The sequence below is a fragment of the Phaethon aethereus genome (assembly GCF_964289735.1).
Source record: "Phaethon aethereus genome assembly, chromosome: Z".
NCBI classification, from domain to species: Eukaryota; Metazoa; Chordata; class Aves; order Phaethontiformes; family Phaethontidae; genus Phaethon; species Phaethon aethereus.
The window spans coordinates 15543332-15555960 of NC_138577.1; the positions used below are offsets into that span (position 1 = coordinate 15543332).

Here is a 12629-nt window from a genome sequence, read left to right on the forward strand (position 1 = left end):
ACCAGTGCCGAGTACAGGGGCACGATCACTTCCCTCCTCCTGCTGGCCACACTATTTCTGGTACAGGCCAGGGCGCTGTTGGCCTTCTTGGCCACCTGGGCACACTGCCGGCTCATGTTCAGCTGGCTGTCAACCAGCACCCCCAGGTCCCTTTCCGCCAGGCTGCTCTCTAGCCACTCCTCCCCAAGCCTGTAGTGTTGCATGGGGTTCTTGTGACTGAAGTGCAGGACCCAGCACTTGGCCTTATTAAACCTCATACTGTTGACCTTTGCCCATCAACCCAGCCTGTCCAGATCCCTCTGCAGAGCCCTCCTACCCTCCAGCAGATCAACACTCCCACCCAACTTGGTGGCGTCTGCAAACTTACTGAGGGAGCACTCGATTCCCTCATCCAGATCATCTATAAAGATACTGAAAGCGACCGGCTCCAGAACCGAGCCCTGGGGAACACCGCTTGTGACCGGGAGCCAGGCAGATTTAACACCGTTCACCACGACTCTCTGGGCTCGGCCATCCAGCCAGTTCCTCACCCAGTGAAGAGTAAACCTGTCTAAGCCATGAGCCGCCAGTTTCTCCAGGAGAATGCTGTGGAAGACACTGTCAAAGGCTTTACTAAAGTCCAGGTAGACAACATCCACAGCCTTTCCCTCATCCACTAGGCGGGTCACCTGGTCATAGAAGGAGATCAGGTTGGTCAAGAAGGACCTGCCTTTCATGAACCCATGCTGGCTGGTCCTGATCCCTTGGTTGTCCTGCACATGCCCTGTGAGCACTCTCAAGACGAACCGCTCCACAATCTTCCCCAGTACAGAGGTCAGGCTGACAGGCCTGTAGTTCCCAGGATCCTCCTTCCGGCCTTTCTTGTAGACGGGCATCACATTGGCAAGCAAGAAGACTGACTTCCTAACCATAGACATGATTGCTTTCCCCATGGATGTGGACAATGTTGCATTCGTCTAAAACGTTTCTAAATTACAGAATGATCTGTGATCAGTTCGGGGGAAGGGGAGAAAACAGGGGTGGCTGTTAGTAGGCATTCTTCAGATTTTCTTTCCCCTACCTCTAAGCATATCAGTCTTCATCTTAATTAAACGTTGGACAAGTGTTTTCGGTGATATATTGGCCTCATCTAAGTACTGGTTCCATTTGGAAGGGTAGCTATATGGAGGTGGGGTAGACAGTGCAAAGTTCACCTTACAGGTTGGTAACTGAGCAAAGCTACCAACGCCATTCAACGTCTGTGTGCAGCAATACGGTGAAAAGGACTAGCAAGCCAATTCAACATTTATACACAGTGAAGGCGTCATGTGAAGAGTGTGTACTTTCCTATTGGCAATTATTAGTGTGTCATTTCAGTAAGGCCACGCAACGGTTTTAGCCTTTGCTTTGGGATGAATCACTGCTGTTGAGGGATTAAGCTTAACCATTAAGCTATTTTTGTACATTGCTTTTGCATAATTTTATTTGCTTTCATTCCCTCCTCCCCTTTCTTCTTTTATGTACATATGTTTTCTGTGAGTTCGTTCAGAATCTTAGTTTCCTCGAACAGTCTTAAAAAACCCCAAGTAGTTAAACGTAATTGAAATTGGGATGTTATGTTCCCATTATTGTTCTTTTATGATACTCTGAAAGAGTTTATCAGCAGCACTTCTAAACCTGCATACATGGTCTAAAACAGTATATACAGTCACTAATTGAGAAAAGTTGTTATGAGATAGAGACTAAGAACAACCAGTTCCTTGTCAAGGGTAAGGCTGCAGCTAAAAGCAGCTCCATAGTGTGTATCTTCCAATAGATGTAGTCTTGGGAACATTTCAGATCGTTTTCAAGAGCAGACCTTAGTAGGTATGTGAATAATGACAGCAGGAGGTATACATTTTAGTGTGTTCACCGTTTCCGTTTTTTAAGATTTTATTTTTAAACACTTGTGGTATTTATAGATTTTTCCACATTTGCTCTGCCTCCATATGAGTAACTTCACAGTTTCAGCAGAATGTTTTTCTCCAAACATATTAGAACAACAACGGATAATTTTTAGCAATGTTCCTCCCTTGTTCTTGTGAGAGCTCCTAGTCATTCAGATGCAGGCCACTACACTGGACATGCTTCCAGACCTGTATAACCCTTCTTAGTGCAGCTGCCCTGGGTCGACACCCCATCTTCATCCGTCAGACAGAGTCATAGCTAATAGAGCTGCCGTGGCTAACAGAACTCCTTGTAAGCTATGGATGGTGTCAGTGTAGGAAAGCAACGCTGTTTGGACCAGCAAAAAGCTGTGGTGTTGGGAGGAGATAAATTTCAGGCCTCTAGACTGAAAAAGCAGAAATACAATTTCTGGATGGTAATAACATGGAATATTTCCTCTTTCTTTCCACCCTTAGGATTTGCGTTTATACAACACCCACGTTTAATGTTCGAGCAGGAAGTGAAGACTCTGTACAACAGCATTCTTTCAGGCAAAAACTGTTCAGTGAACTTAAAAATCCAGGTGTTAAGAAACCTCCAGACCTACTTGCAGGAGGAGGATACACGTATGCAGCAGGCAGACAGAGACTGTAAGTGTTGAGTCCTTCCGTGCTAATGCGGCATGCAAAACCTAACTTTCTTGCATACAATTACTGTACATGTGAACTGAGTCACTTAAGACTGTTATCAGATCAGTAATATTGTACTCAAAGTATCTTAAAATAATTTTCAAAAATTCATTATGTGTATGGGTATATACACATAACAGGTATATTACTTACCTTCAAAATGTGTAAATCCTGGAAGGAATCCTGAATGCATGATTGCTGTTATGATGGTAGTAATACTCTTTATCAAAAGCTCTTCTAAGGTTAATTTGCAGGTAGAAAATAATAAATACAACATAAGTTGTGTCATGTTACAATGTAAATTTTTAAAAGTAAAAACTTTTTTTAAAGAACAAGATTTTAATTAAAGTCCAGGCTCTTCAGCATTCTGACGTATATTTACCATCAGACTGTTCTGCTTTTCATGAGATCATAGACCCATTTTAAGACAGATGAAATGCGTATGTATTGTAAAGCTTAAAGATCAGCACTCATCAGGTACTGGCAAAGTAAATGATTATACTGTGTTGGGCGTGCTGTTGCTTTTGTCCTTTTTACAGGGGAAAAAGTATCAAATCAGGAAGACTTGGAAGAAATTAATACTTACTCAGGGATGAGTAGTTCCGTCGCGCAGTTGTATCTCAAAGATGTCCTTGGGGCTTTCCTTCATACCCAGTCCAGTGTACGCCACTTTGCTCTAAATGTCATTACGCTGATGTTAAACCAGGGTCTCATCCATCCTGTACAGGTATGGTAGGCTTTTATGACGGGAGTTTTTGTTATTCAGGTTTTCAGAGGTGTTCACACTTGCTACATAAATTTCCATTTTTTCTTTTCCAGCTCTTACAGTAATTTCCTAGTGTAGCACGGGGCCTTTACAGAAAGCGTATTTTGAAACCTGTTTTATGTTTTTCAGCCAGTGAGATTACAAATGCCATATTTTCTGGTTTTGGATCAAGATGTAAAAGTCCAGTCAGTGCCTACAGAGCATGTTCAAATGTGCATTGGAGCAAATTTCTGTTATGAATTTCAGGTGTATGCCAAGTTGTTGTCTTCATTTGATTCTTTATCCTGGAAAACGTGTCAGCTTGCCTCCACCTCAGTTCCCATGTCCTCCAAACGCTATGGAATTCCACAGTTGATGTTAGAACTTCAGTCATCATCTCCACTATTATTTGGTTACATAATGTTTTGTAACTTTTTTTTATACTGCCACCATTGTGCATGTTCAGTCGTGAGTGGTGGATTTGGGGTTTTTTTTAATTGCATTTTTTGTAGTGTAAATTGGCTTTAGAGCTTGAGAGAAAGGGAAGTATTACCTGAAACCTCACACAGCTTCTGTCATTTGTAATGCTGGTATCTCATGTATTTTGTACTATTTGCTTGCAGTAGTCAAGTAGTAAGCTGCATAGAACTTCGTATTCTAGTTTCTGCAGTAGTCACAATACAAGTAGTAGAACAACAAAGACTGAGAAAGAGGAGGTACAATGACTTTGAATAATCATTTTGTTTGTTTTCCAAGTGTGTGCTGTACTTAATTGCTATGGGTACAGACCCAGAGCCCTCTGTGCGAAATAAAGTTATCCAGCAGCTGGTGGAAATAGACAAAAAATATGCTGGGTTAATTCACGTAAGTAATTCTAATTTTACATTTTACAAAAACCTGTTATGTTCTCTAGTGGTTTAACACCTCAATATGCCTCAGCTCTAGGAAAAGAATATAAAGTAACAGTTAAACAAGAAATACAAGCAGTTGTAAAGATGATCTCGACTCTTTCCCTGTTTGGAAATATCCGTTCTTAGAAATAAAAAGGCTATAATAATTCGAAGTGTCTCTTCTCGTCCAAAATTTCCTTTAATTTATAATTCACAATAATATTTTCCTCACTGAATAGAGCATGTATTTGATAAGAGGTAAGGGCAGCTGTTTCATGAAGTTCAGCAATGATTTAGCAATTGATGGATGGACTGTTTGGTGGATGAGGAACTGGTGGGATACTTGCATCCAGAGGGTAGTGGTCAACAGCTCAGTGTCCAGATGGAGATCAGTGACCAGGTGTGTCCCTCGGGTGTCCCTTAGGACATCATCAATGACATAGGCAGTGGGATTGAGTGTGCCCTCAGAATGTTTGCAGATGACACCGAGCTGAGTGGTGCGGTTGACATGCCTAAGGGACGGGATGCCATTCAGAGGGACCTGGACAAGCTCAAGGAATGGGCCCATGTGAACCTCATAAGGTTCAACAAGGCCCAGTGCAGGGTCCTGCACCCGGGTCAGGGCAACCCCCTGCTATCAATACAGGCTGGGGGATAAATGAGAGCAGCCCTGCCCAGAAGGACTTGGGGGTACTGGTGGATGGAAATCTGTGCATGAGCTGGCAATGTGCGCATGCAGCCCAGAAGGCCAACCATATCCTGGGCTGCATCCAAAGCAGCATAGCCAGCAGGTCGAGGGAGGGGATTCTGCCCCTCCACTCTGCTCTGGTGAGACCCCACCTGCAGTCCTGCATCCAGCTCTGGAGCCCTCAGCACAGGAAAGACATGGACCTGTTGGAGTGGGTCCAGAGGAGGCCACAAAAATGATCAGAGGGATGGTCAGAACAGCTCTGCTGTGAGGACAGGCTGAGAGTGTTGGGGTTGTTGAGCCTGGAGAAGAGAGGGATCCAGGGAGACCTTATTGTACTTAAGCCTTCCAGTACTTAAAGGGGGCTTATAAGACAGATGGGGACAGACTTTTTAGCTGGGCCTGTTGCAATAGGACAAGGGTTGGTGGTTTTAAACTAAAAAAAAGATTTTGACTAGATCTAAGGAAGAAATTTTTCACAATGAGAGTGGTGAAACACTGGCATAGGTTGCCCCAAGAGGTGGTAGATGCCCCATCCTTGGAAACATTCCAGGTCAGGTTGGACTGGGTTCTGAGCAACCTGATCTAGTTGAAGCTGTCCCTGCTGATTGCAGGGGGGTTGGACTAGATGACCTTTAAAGGTCCCTTCCAACCCAAACTGTTCTATGAGTCTGTTCTATGATTCTGTGATTTTCCTGTGCCAATGGACTAAGGAAGAGAATACCATGTAAATGTAGAAGTGTATATGTATTAGAAGGTTAAGGCTTTAAAGGCCTCATAAATTGTAATCTAAGCAGAAGGAGCATAGGAAGATGTATAGATCTGAGGGATGCTGCAGAAAGGAGAATCTGAGGACCAAGTGAGGAGTTGCGGAGTTGTGGCATAGTGCCAGAAATTCTGCTTAAGATCTGAACTCCAGTTGCAGCACCCTCTCCTTATTTCAGAAGGCCCCAGTCTAGGTTCAGTGTGTGTATGACATTGTGGGACTTGTCATATCTGCTTGTATTCCACTCAACTGGAGCATTGCCCTGTTGATGGCATCCGTACAGATACCTAATCCAGTGAGTGAAGGCCAGCAGATGATACTTATGATGTAGGCAGCTGGGATTTAAGACAACGTGTAGATGAAGAGACAACTTTGCTGAAGAGCAGCGGAGGTAGTATGAGGGGAATTGGGTATGCAGCCTAACTAGAGATTCTGTGTGTTCTGAAAGTAGAGCAGGAGCCTCGACGTAAGTAAAATCACCTGGAAAACACAGGATCTACGCAAAACATGCTCATTTTCTGTTTGTTAGTCCTGTTGTACTAATATGGACTCAGCTGCTGATTTCACTACAAGTGACATCAGGCATACGCATTTGGTGAAATATTCTGTTCACGTATGTTACATTTCAGTAGTCTTGAAGACTGTTGAAATTCAAATACTTGGCTGTAGTGGCTGAACAGATTAGCTGCATGTTTCTAGCAGAATTTAGAGTGAACGCAGTTCACAAGGCTTTCTGAGCTCTGCCACAAGTTCTCTTTTAATCTGTTTGCCAGCTCAAAAGGTAGTATTGCCTCAGTGCAGCTTTTAAACTTCACATGAGCATCCACTTAAAAAGAGTAAGTTTTACTGCTCTGAAAGCAATGGTTTCAATAAAGGTAAATTTGCATTTCCATTTCAGATGAAAGCAGTGGCTGGTATGAAGATGTCTTACCAGGTACAACAGGCAATTAATACCTGCCCCAGAGATCCTGTAAGAGGGTTTAGACACGATGAATCATCCAGTGCATTGTGTTCACACCTATACTCCATGATCCGAGGGGACCGTCAACACAGACAAGCGTTTCTAATTTCTTTACTCAACCTCTTTGATGATACTGCAGTAAGCATCCCATTTCCTTCACTTAAAAAGAAATTAAAATTAAATTCTCCTTTTACAGTCCATTTTTATGACATAATCATTGATAACTTTATTTCCCTAGTGTACTTTCTTTTGCTTTGTAATATAAGGTATTTACCTATATAAGATTACCTATATAATAGACTGCGCTTGTTATATTTGCATCGTTCCGTAACTTTCTGTACCCAGTTTGCCTGATCAGAAATAACATACCTTCAGGTATGACTACATTTTGCATATATGTGTCTCTCTGTCTCTCTCCCTCTATCTTGTTTAGAGTGGGCTGGGCACGGTACATAGAGTAAAGTTTGTGATCATGTTTTTGCTCTAGGCTGCTAGCAACACTGGGTAAGTGTATAGATCTAAGATAATTGCATGTGTGTTTATATGTATTCTTTTTTTTAACTTCCAGAAAACAGAGGTGAATATGCTCTTGTACATAGCAGACAATCTAGCCTGTTTTCCTTACCAAACGCAGGAAGAGCCACTGTTTATAATGCATCATATAGACATCACACTGTCAGTGTCTGGTAGCAACCTACTACAGTCATTTAAAGAGGTATGGGCATTTACATTTTAGTATGTTTACTATGGTGGCAACATCAGCTCCTCTGTAACTTGGTCAATTTTTCAGTGAAGACAGTACCCTCATTATGATATGGGCCAGCAGCATTACTTTGTAACCAGGGGTGAAAACCAAGGAACCCTTTCTGCTCTGGCTTGCACCTGCTAGGCACTAGTTAAAACTTTCCTCACATTGCTGGTTTCAGTTATGAAAAAAGAATGATGAATTTTGAGATCTTACTATCACATCTATATCTGATCTGGCTGGATAATAATTAATTGCATGCACCTGGAAGTACATGAACCCTAAATCATCATGAAATATTAGCTTATTGTGGTTGTTTGTATAATTTTTGTAATAAAGTCCGTCTGGCTGTTCATTTTGTTGTCAAGGAGCTGATGGCAGTTGCATGTGTGTTGCCTGAGAGACTTTAAATCCCTTGCTTCTTGCAAGGAAAAGGTGCACAGATGTCTTAAGGTATCATATAAGTACCTGAATCATGGTATCTGTTGTTGTGGCAGTACACAACCCTGTAAGAAAAAGGCCTCTGCTTCTTAAAGTCTTCATTGCCTGGACAACTTTAGCAGTAGAAGGTGCAAACTGTCAGACAGCAAACCCGTTTCTCACATGTCCAACCTGACTAGTAAGTACAAGTCAGAGTTGATGCCTGGAAAGAACACTGCTTTGAGTTCTTACCCTACCAAAGTCGATTTTTAATCTGCTAGAAAGAGACAATACATTCTTCAGATTGGGGACCAGCATGTAGCACCCAGCACAGAAAGCATGAGGTCCTGCTTAGGACATCTACTGCCACTGCTAACAGACTTGAGTAACATGCCAGCGGAGTACTTGTTGCTTCAGTTCCTTCTGTACCCACCTTGCAAAAAATGTGGGCTTTGGATCAATTTTTCAGCAGCTTTTTGCCTTAAATAATTCTAATTTTGAATATCACTGAGTTATAAATCAGTAACATTGTTCAGGGAATTCATGCCAATTTAAGCTGGTAACGATTTTGGAAAGATATTTTAGAAACGTACATGATGCTACTTAGTCTAATTTTGGAATGTGTGTTAACTTCTCTGTCTTGCAGTCTATGGTGAAAGACAAAAAAAAGGAAAGAAAACCGTCATCAGATGAGGAGACTAAGAGTGACAGTAAAAGTGGTAGTGAGAGCGAAAGTGAGGAGGAAGCTTCTAAGCCTCGGAGGTTACGGAAACAAGTAGACTCTGATTCAGATTCCGATGAAGAAAATGACATAAATGCTGTGATGAAATGTTTACCAGAAAATTCAGCTCCTTTAATTGAATTTGCCAATGTCTCCCAAGGCATATTATTACTTTTGGTGCTGAAGCAGCATTTAAAGAACCTCTGTGGATTCTCTGATAGGTAAGGGTATTGAGATTATAGGCCATCTTGTTATCTAGTGAGTGCTCTGTAAGGGTTACGTTTGGAAGTTTTTTTTAAAAGGTGATTGTAACTAATTGTTTAAGCAATAGATTTGTGTAAGAGAAAAAACATAAATGTTGTACATTGAACGTAATGAAACTTTGGCTTAGAAAAAGCAATGACTTCCATTTCTTACCAGGTTGTCTCTTGTATATGGATTGCTTAAAATATAACCACTTATATTGAATATTTTTAAAGCTCTTCCTTGAAATTACCTTGGACTTTCCTTGAAAGCTCTTCCCTTTGTTTTCTTTAAACAGTAAAATTCAGAAATACTCTCCATCTGAATCTGCAAAGGTTTATGATAAAGCGATAAACAGGAAGACAGGCGTTCATTTCCATCCAAAACAAACTCTGGATTTTTTGAGGCGTGATATGGCTAATTCCAGGATCACTGAAGGAGTGAAGAGGAGTATAGTAAAACAGTACTTGAATGTAAGTCAAGTTGCTTTGCAGCAGACCCAAAATCCTTTCAAACTAGGTAGCACAGTATAAACTTGAAAGCAGATGCTGACGTACTGGATGAGCATTTCAGAATGTAAAGTTCCTGTAATCTTACGCAATATACTGATAACTCACCACTTCCTTTCGGGATGTTTAGCAGGACTATCTTTCAAAGACTTCTAATAAGTTTAAACACAATGAAAATTAGCTTCAACTAAAGGATATTCATGGTTATCGAGTACTTTCTAATTTCTGCTCTCCATCTTGTATACCTCGCCCATATAACTTTTTCACTTTATCCCTGACTGTTTCCACCAGAGGAACAGGGACTAGATCTAGTGTAGTTACTTCCTGCCCCTTACTGCCCCTTCCCTCTCTCCCCCAATATCGATTAGAGGAAACTTGCAATTTTCAAACCACATGTAAAAAGCTTTTACATATCTACTAAAAAAAGAGAGGAAAGGAACAAGTTTGTAGAACAAAACATAACCTGTTCAAGTTTGCAGTTGTCTGCCATTTGTTTTACCCTGTTTCTTTACCTTGCCACTTGTTTTTTATTTAATGTAATGTCATATAAATGTCTATTTTTAAAGTTACAATGTGGACCAATCTGGTTTTTTAATAGTTGAAGCTCCTTATGGAACATTTGGATCCTGATGAAGAGGAAGACGATGGAGAGGTGTCAGCTAGCACAAATGCTCGGAACAAAGCAATTACCTCACTGCTTGGAAGAGGCAAGCCTAAAAACAATGCAGCTGAGACAGAGGGCAATGAAAGTGATGTGGGGGATAGAGGAGGCGGCACTTCAGGGGTGACGCGGAGGAGGAGTCAACGTATTTTGCAGCGTATTATGTAAAATTATTTTTATGTGCTTATAAGTGTCAGTCTGTTAAACTAAATGTACACCAGGTAATGTAATTCACATGTGTAGATAGAGATTCCCTACTTACCCATTTATATGACTGCTGTAGAAAGTTTAACAGAAAAGACAATAAAAAACAAGCTAGAGATTAATCCCGTAGAAAAAAGTTACTCATTTTCCTCTGGAATGTAGTGTGTGTTAATCTTTCTATTGTTTCCAAGTCCTTATGGAGCTTGTTGTGGGTAAGACAGTTCTGGTTCCCCCAACTGCATTGTGTCGAGTTCAAAGCCTTGTCAATAAGCCCTGGTAGTTTGCGAGCAAAGACCCTCTTCCCCCTTTCAGTCTCTGAGAAAAGTTAATCCCATCTGATGCCAGCAAGCCAGGTGCCATGTAGGCCATCCCACTCTCAAAAAACCCGAAACTGTGGCAGTCACACCTGTCATGAAGCCATGTATTAAAAGATTGGGCCTGTGTGTTTCCTCCTATGTCACTGCCAGCAACTGGAAGGAGAGAGGAAAAAATAACCTGTGCACCAGATTCCTAATCAACCTTCCCAAGGCCCTGAAATCTCTTTTGATCTCTTTTTAGATATAGAGAGATATCTAAAGATATAAAGACATGAGTACAAAAAAGATATAAAGATATAAAAGATATAAAAGATAATAAAGATATAAAGATACAAAAGATATAATAATATAAAGACGTGAGATAAAGACACGAGTACAAATTAAGTGTATGTGCTTTTACAAGGATATGTTAATGTGTTGGTGCTGGCGGTCACGGTGTGTCTCATTGCCGGCAACGGAATGTGTGCTAGGAAATCCCAAGTACTGGCATCAAGGGATTAAAAGCAATAAAAGCAATAATTTCACCAAAGTTCTTTTGTGTTACACTTGGTCTTTTTTCTCCCCAATGCTTTACTCATTGAGAAGGTCAAAACGAAATGCAGACTCTATGGAGTTGGCAGCACAGATGAATGAAAGTAGTGATGTCATGGATGTCATCGCTATTTGCTGTCCAAAGTACAAAGACCGACCACAAATTGCAAGAGTAGTACAGAAAACCAGCAACGGCTTCAGTGTTCAGTGGATGGCAGGCTCCTACAGTGGCTCCTGGACTGAGGCCAAGCGCCATGATGGCCGCAAACTGGTGCCTTGGGTAGACACTATTAAAGAGTCAGACATTATTTACAAAAAAGTTGCTCTAACAAGTGCTAATAAGCTGACTAATAAAGTTGTGCAGACTTGATGATCGCTGTATGCCGCCAAGGATGGAACTTTCAGCTAATGAATTTGTACATGCAGCCAAATTTACAGGAATTGAAATAACAGAAAAACTTGAAATATCAACTTTCTGGCAAAAAAAAAAAAAAATCAGTTAAATGAAGAGTAAGAATGGAACCTGGGACGCGGGAAAAAAGAAAGGAATGTTTGGTAAACATTTTTGTGGGAGCTTCCTTTGCTGTTGTGCAGCAGAAACTTCTCAGTTCATTTTTACTCCCACTGTATTATAGTTTAACAAAAAAATTGTTTATATCTTGAAAAAAAACCTTTCTGTTAAAAAAAAAAAGTGAATGTTGGAAATTAGTCTGTTAATGTTCTTAATAAAGTGTTCTTGGAGTTTAACCTAGCAGCGGATGGCTTTCTTTAGCTTAGCCCAGTTTCCAGGGAAGCATTGTTTTTCCAGGCTGCAAAATGGCAGGATCTCCTGGATATATAATTTATTCTGTTGAAGAAAGAAAAAAAAAAAGAAAAAAAAAAGAAAAAAAAAGCATGCAGTATCTATGACCTATCTGCAGGAGGAGTTTTTGTAAATGTAGATTTTGATGTATTAGGTCACCCTGGATCAATACAAGAAAAGGGATCCCCAGCAAATCTGGTGGAACAAATACTGCAATAAATTTTTTTACTTCTCTTTGTTACTTGTCTGTTTCCATTTGAATTTCTTATTGTAAAGAACTGTTTAAATCCATTTATATTATTTTGCAGTCTTTTATGTAAAATTTACTATATCAGTGGTTATAGACAAGACAAGACAAGACAAGACATAAAATACTGTTCATACAGTTTGTATAGGCAGACTTCTGAATAATTGGTATCTTTTTATTTTTATCCCTTAAAGGGTGTAAACACGAGTTCACTCCAGGGTTGTATTGTATCCTGCAATATGAAGTATTAACTATGATTTAGCACTGTGCCAAACACATTTTCCAGAGTACATTTTGATATAAAAAGAAACCATAGTTTATTCCTTGTATGCCTCAATTTCTTTCTAATGCTGTCCAAATGGTAATTTATGGTAGTTTAACTCTGGGGAAAGCTGAATGACTACTCTGCTCGGGCTAACTGGCCGTGTATGCATTTCGCTGGGTTAACATAGAGAGGTTTGTGTCAAGAGGAGGTAGCTACCAGTATCTGAGGAGCAAATGGGTACGAGTCTGGGTAATTACGCTACATTCCTTCACAAATGGATTTTTTTTAAAGTGCTTGTATATTAGACTATTTTTTTTACT

The 12629-nt window shown here is 40.6% G+C and overlaps 1 pseudogene across 1 annotated transcript in view; it reads left to right on the plus strand.

Moving 5' to 3' along the window:
• LOC309416021 (nipped-B-like protein) overlaps nt 1-12212 on the plus strand; it is a 68978-nt pseudogene extending 56766 nt beyond the window's left edge. Inside the window, exons 30-38 of the transcript in view lie at nt 2382-2555; nt 3134-3321; nt 4096-4203; nt 6582-6782; nt 7213-7359; nt 8456-8751; nt 9072-9246; nt 9881-10066; nt 11039-12212. The product of the transcript in view is annotated as a nipped-B-like protein (transcript). The remainder of the gene's footprint in view (nt 1-2381; nt 2556-3133; nt 3322-4095; nt 4204-6581; nt 6783-7212; nt 7360-8455; nt 8752-9071; nt 9247-9880; nt 10067-11038) is intronic.
• The last annotated feature ends 417 nt before the right edge of the window (nt 12213-12629 follow it).